The 6,597-nt window shown below is 33.0% G+C and overlaps 1 long non-coding RNA gene across 1 annotated transcript; it reads left to right on the plus strand.

Annotated features, from left to right (window-relative positions):
- The first annotated feature begins 2,504 nt into the window (after positions 1 to 2,504).
- LOC136998608 (uncharacterized) lies at positions 2,505 to 4,477 on the plus strand. The gene is made up of 3 exons (XR_010889193.1): positions 2,505 to 2,821; positions 2,942 to 3,154; positions 4,005 to 4,477. It is a non-coding gene; the product is annotated as an uncharacterized lncRNA (long non-coding RNA).
- Positions 4,478 to 6,597: the final 2,120 nt, after the last annotated feature.

Here is a 6,597-nt window from a genome sequence, read left to right on the forward strand (position 1 = left end):
GAAAAAAAATTGTCCTCCAAAACGCACGGTAATAAGGTTTGAACAACTGTACCCTCTAACTAATTCCGTGCTACTAAATAAACAAATGTGAAACTTTAGTTTTGTTCGAAGGTGTGTTAATTTATTATTTTCTAAAATTTTATTTTTATTTTTTTGATGATTTTTTAAGGGTAGTAACTTAAATTTGTTTATTATTAAGAATTAAATCAGTATAAAATATTGAAAAAAAATTCAAAGTATGAGAACTTGTGTATCAAACTCACAGTGATGAACTCATTTTTACAAAATTTAAACGTCTAAATTGTGTAAATTCAAAACGTGTAAATTCAAATCTTCGTTGAAACAATCAACGTGGGCCCTGGACATCGATGTATGTATTATGTCGATGACTAAACGCAGGCTCTGGCTCTGAAGGTGATTCCAAAGAAGAGCCTTAAGTACCCATCTAAACGTAAAATTTTGCACTCTTTCCAAATCCGGGGTCAAAAATAGGAGTTTCTATTTAAAAAATTCGATTTGACCTTCAAATGACCTTGAAGGTCAAGGTCAAGGTGAAATTGAAAATCACCATCCGATGTCCCCCTCCGAACCCAACAACTTTTGTAAGGGCTATTTTCGGATTAGTGGCTCCCCTGACGAGATATTCAGGTGCGTAATTTAAAATGGGACATTCTGTATATGTCTCTTATGCTGTATTTGACGTTTATAGATTAGAATAATCACTTCACTCAACCGGGTCGAAAATAACATTCTTAATCCAAGGTAATCATTGTTTTTTTAATTAATTATTATTTTAACATATAAAATATATAAAATTATAAATAACGGTAAATTGAAATTATAATTTATGCTCTATAAAGGTAATAATAATTCAGGAACCTATAATTTTATTGCAGTATACTTGAAGTGAGCTAAATATTATGAATATGCTAGCAGTGTCCCAGGGAGAAACGTAAAGTCGAATAGGGGTGCGTTCGGGGAGACGCTATTAGCGCTATTTAGCGCTATCGAGTGTTCACGGAGCTAGCTGGTAGTGCTACCAAACGCAATTATGACGTCATTAATGGTAGTGTGATACGTCATAACTGCGCGCTATCAACGCTATTCCTTCCGAGGTAGTGTGTTGGTAGCGTTAGCGTTTGCGAGCTCCGTGAACAGCAATAGCATAGCGTGGTAGCGCGCTTCTGCTAATAAAAATGGAACAAGATCGTAAAAAAACAATATTAACAGCAGTAGCACTTATAATGCAAGAATTAATAGATTCATCGTCTGAGAGTGATGATGGTGAAGAATGAAAAATTATAGAATAGAGTATAAATGTAAGAAAACATGTACCATGTCTCAGCATTAAAAATTAAAATATCGGCATTTCTCACATTTTCCGTTGAATTATCAGATGAATGTTTGTAACAAAATTAGGTGTTATTATTTCCAACTAGTTTAATATTGGACAAAAGATTTATAATTGGACTGGATCTTTTGTCCAGCATTTAACGTGTTGAAAATAATAACACCTAATTTTATTACAAACATTCATCTAATAATTCAACGGAAAATGTGAGAAATGCCGATATTTTAATTTTTAATGTTGATACATGGTACATGTTTTCTTACATTCATACTCTATTCTATTATTTTTAAATCTTTACCATCATCACTGTTAGACGATGAATCTATTAATTCTTGTATTATAAGTGCTACTGCTGTTAATATTGCTTTTTTACGATCTTGTTCCATTTTTATTAGCAGACGCACGCTACCACGCTATGCTATTGCTGTTCACGGAGCTCGCATTCATTAGCGCTATTTTGGCTCCGTGAACGGAGCTAGTAGCGTTGGCGTTGATAGCGCGGTAGCGAGCTGCCCGAACGCACCCTAGATGTCTAGTTGACGTCTATTCGATAGATCTAAAATAAGTTGATTTTTGCATTTCGGTAGACGTCGAAATGGTTTCTATTAGACACATCTACTAGACGTCTTGTAGATGTCTTATAAATGTTGATTAGACGCCTTATATAAAGCTTATATATAGCTCGTATCAAACCATGCATTAACAATTAAAATTGAAATTTGACTAAACAGAACTAAGAAATTTTAGTCTTCTGTCCTGATTAATTAAATTCCAATCTTCAATCTTTAATACGTAGTCTGATATGGGCTTAACCCAACGAATTGTTAATACCCAGATAGCACAGGATATCCTATGGACATCCATTTTATGTCCATTTTGCATCCACACGTCCGGGGACATGAAATGGATATCCATCGTACATTCGATTTCGGATATCCATTAGTAGTCATTATTTGGACGTCCATAAGATTTTCGGTCTTGGACATAAAGGGCGGTATTCATAGTCCGTTCTTATATTTAAAATCGTCTTAAGCACGGACTTATATTCGCTCTCTTCGTCACACATAGATTGTGTCTGACGAAGAGAGCGAATATAAGTTCGTGCTTAAGACGATCTTGAATATAAGAACGGACTATGAATACCGCCCAAAGGCTGCGTTCCGATATTCACTGCAAGTACTGAAAATCTATAGTTTATGTCACGTACACTATAGATTTTCAGTACTTGCAGTGAATATCGGAACGCAGCCGAAATGTTTCGCGCGATTTTTCGTCTTTTGTTCTAACTCTGTCTCTACTCTCTACCACTTCTCGCCTGCGCCGAGCGCACACGTACGAGGCCAGTCGAAAGTGGTATCTCTGCTCTCTACTCTCTTCCGCCGCTGTCCGCCATTCTGTGCTGTGTTGTGTTATCGAGAAACCGGCAAGCGCCTCGCGCCTTGGTCTTCAATTTCGTTCTGTTTTCTTGCGGTAAGTATCAGACTTTATTGAAATTATGTATAAATATATAATGTCTTCGATTATGAATTAGAAAGAAAATTTATACGATGAGTTACACATAATAGGTTATGTTTTATTCATTTTATATAGATTCGATACGCAGATTGTCCTATTCCAGTCCTGATAAGTATTCAGAAAATCAGGACGTCTATTATTTCAATATAGCGTGGCAAATAAGTTTTCCGGTGAAAGGTACAGAGCGAATAAATCGAGATTGAAAACAATACCCAACGCCCTTCTCGGAATACAACTATCACCGAAAATTCTATCTAGCATTAGATTCTGTACGAGCAGTCCAGTCAGGTGAGTAATATAATTCTTAAAAATGCCTAAAATAAATAGAAAATATTATGCACGTGCAAAAGAAATAGCTGATGCATCTATCAATATCGTAGAGTCCATTCATAATGATATATCATCATTAGTGCAGGAAGAGATAAACTCGTAAACACGACTAATGTAAATAAAAATTTGAGTAAAGATTTATCACTAACATGTGTCGCCATTCATAATGATAAATATGAATTAATAAATAATGAGGAAGAGGCCATTGATAATGAAGAGATTCTTAGTGAAAATAATAATGATGATAGCTACATTAATAATAGCACAATTAATCACAATTTTTTAAATAATTAATTTAATAAATAATTAATTTCCAAAGAGCCAGCTGTCTGTGAGATTGCTATTATGTTACCAACAATGTTGTCAATTGTATTGTTGGCAGCATAATAGCAACATTGATTAATCATATTAATCATTATTAATCAATATAATGGCAATGATTAATCATTGCCATTAATCAATGTTACGCTATCATGCTGCCAATCATATATTGATTAATCATTGCCATTATATTGATTAATAATACTTGGTTAGCTAGCTTTTATTTTTTCGGTTTTTGGATTGTTGAATTTTAAATTGCTTATTTATTTGTTGACGTTTCGTAAAAATTGTAATTATGTGCTTTATTAGATCTGCTAGACCCTGATTCTATAGGATATATGTATCAGAAAGTCTAAAAGTCTTGATAATATAATATTTGTGAAACATTAACAAGTAAAAGCAATTCAAAATGTAATTATAACGATAGAAAACTATAAAAAAATAATTTAAAAACATTTTTATTCTTATTTAATATATTTTACTTCAGCTGCAGGAGAAGCGTACAATGAATCATTTACGAAAAAGGGTCTAGAAGAAGGTATTAAAAAATGGCTAAGAAGAGCGAAGGAAAGGTCCGATGCGGATAAAAAGAAACTCGCGAACACTCAAGAAAACAGTGAATAATAAGGAACACTATTCGCGCGCGCGCGTATCTATATAAATATCATAATATATGTATAAGTTCGTTTAAAAAGAATAAGTTTATTTGACAAACAGTTTATTTAAAAAGATTGTTGTATTAGAAAAGTTTATTTAAAAGTTTACTTGAAAAGATTATTATTTTATTTAAAAAGAATATTATAGAATATGTTACTTATATATATAGTATATATAGCAATATGTTTTATTATAAAAGACCAAAGTATTACTGAATGTGATATTAGGATCTCATATAGGAGATATCATAATATATATTTTTAATTTATAAAAGTTGTGAAATGTATAAAAAATATATGTGTGAATAAGAATTTGTTATATTAAAATAAAATCAAATATATAAAATAAGAATAAACTATTTTAAACAAAGATTAAATAATTTTTTTCTTATTTTTCGTTAAAATTTATTATTTAAAAAGGTGTCCCAAATCAATGCAAATTAGGTCCAAAATCGCGCATGTTTCGGACATTTTGTGGATGTACAAAGTTGTGAAAAATGTATGTCCCATGGACATTCATCGAATGTCCAATGGATATTATTTGGACTTCGTATGGACGTCCCAATGTCCAGAAGTGGATGTCCACTGGACATACAATGGATGTCCTTGTGCTATCTGGGTATATGTTAATGAACTGTCAAAATTATAGCCTCCCCAGATAGCACAAGGACATCCATTGTATGTCCAGTGGACATCCACTTCTGGACATTGGGACGTCCATACGAAGTCCAAATATCCATATTGAAATAATAGACGTCCTGATTTTCTGAATACTTATCAGGACTGGAATAGGACAATCTGCGTATCGAATCTATATAAAATGAATAAAACATAACCTATTATGTGTAACTCATCGTATAAATTTCCTTTCTAATTCATAATCGAAGACATTATATATTTATACATAATTTCAATAAAGTCTGATACTTACCGCAAGAAAACAGAACGAAATTGAAGACCAAGGCGCGAGGCGCTTGCCGGTTTCTCGATAACACAACACAGCACAGAATGGCGGACAGCGGCGGAAGAGAGTAGAGAGCAGAGATACCACTTTCGACTGGCCTCGTACGTGTGCGCTCGGCGCAGGCGAGAGGTGGTAGAGAGTAGAGACAGAGTTAGAACAAAAGACGAAAAATCGCGCGAAACATTTCGGCTGCGTTCCGATATTCACTGCAAGTACTGAAAATCTATAGTGTACGTGACATAAACTATAGATTTTCAGTACTTGCAGTGAATATCGGAACGCAGCCTTTATGTCCAAGACCGAAAATCTTATGGACGTCCAAATAATGACTACTAATGGATATCCGAAATCGAATGTACGATGGATATCCATTTCATGTCCCCGGACGTGTGGATGCAAAATGGACATAACATTGATATCCATAGGATATCCTGTGCTATCTGAGTCGTGTAATGTAATGTCAGATTTATTTATATGTAGTACATAAGTACATTTAAAAAAAAATAATATACATTTCTTGTATAATTTGTACATAGTACATAAGTATATTTAAAAAAAAATAATATACATTTTTGATAATCTCAGTTAAAAATTTTTATCTAATTTGTCGATAAAGTATTTAAAAATATAAAAACTTTACTGGATTAAAGAATACAAATAAAACAAAAATAGTTATTAATAAAGCAAATATATTATTAAAATAAACAAATAAAAAACTATATTTTTTATTAATAAACTATATTATTAATAAACTAGTAAAAAAGTTTATTATTAATAAAGATTTTAAATCAGTTAAAAACAATCATAAAATTTGTTTTTGTTTAACCTCTTCTACTTTTGGCATTTCGCAACCATAACCTGAGGGATTTCAATGCTTCACTTAGATCACTTTCCTCAAATTTCAACAAAAGTGTATCTGAAAAAATTAACACACGTACGAATTAAAAAATATCATTCACAAAATAAAAAAAATAGGAATAAAGAAAAAAATTAACAAAGTTTAAAAATTATACAATAAAAAAGCTTATAAACAAAAACAAATAATAATGTAAATAAATATTGAGCTAGATCTCTCTTTTTCTCTTGTTCTTCTCTTTTTCTTCCTTCCTTTTTCCTTAATTAAGTTTTAAAAAGCATATTACATATACAGGGTGTCCCGCGTAACTTGTCTCACCGGGAATTGGGAGGTAGATGGGATTGAAATAAATATAAAAGTCCTTTACCATTTTACGATATTCGCAATAATAAACAAGATATTAATTTTTACATTTGGACTAATGAGAGCGCGTTGAGAGAAGCGCTCCAGTCGCTCGAGGTCTAGCCCGGCTCGGCGCGGTGCGGCGAGACGTGAGCCGGGCGCCGAGCCACGGCGCGTTTCCCTTCTTGCCTCTCAAACGCGCCTCCAGCAGCCAATGTATGATAGACTAGGCCGGGCTAGACCTCGAGCGGCTTGAGCGCTT

The sequence above is a fragment of the Linepithema humile genome, chromosome 3 (assembly GCF_040581485.1).
Source record: "Linepithema humile isolate Giens D197 chromosome 3, Lhum_UNIL_v1.0, whole genome shotgun sequence".
Lineage (NCBI taxonomy): Eukaryota > Metazoa > Arthropoda > Insecta > Hymenoptera > Formicidae > Linepithema > Linepithema humile.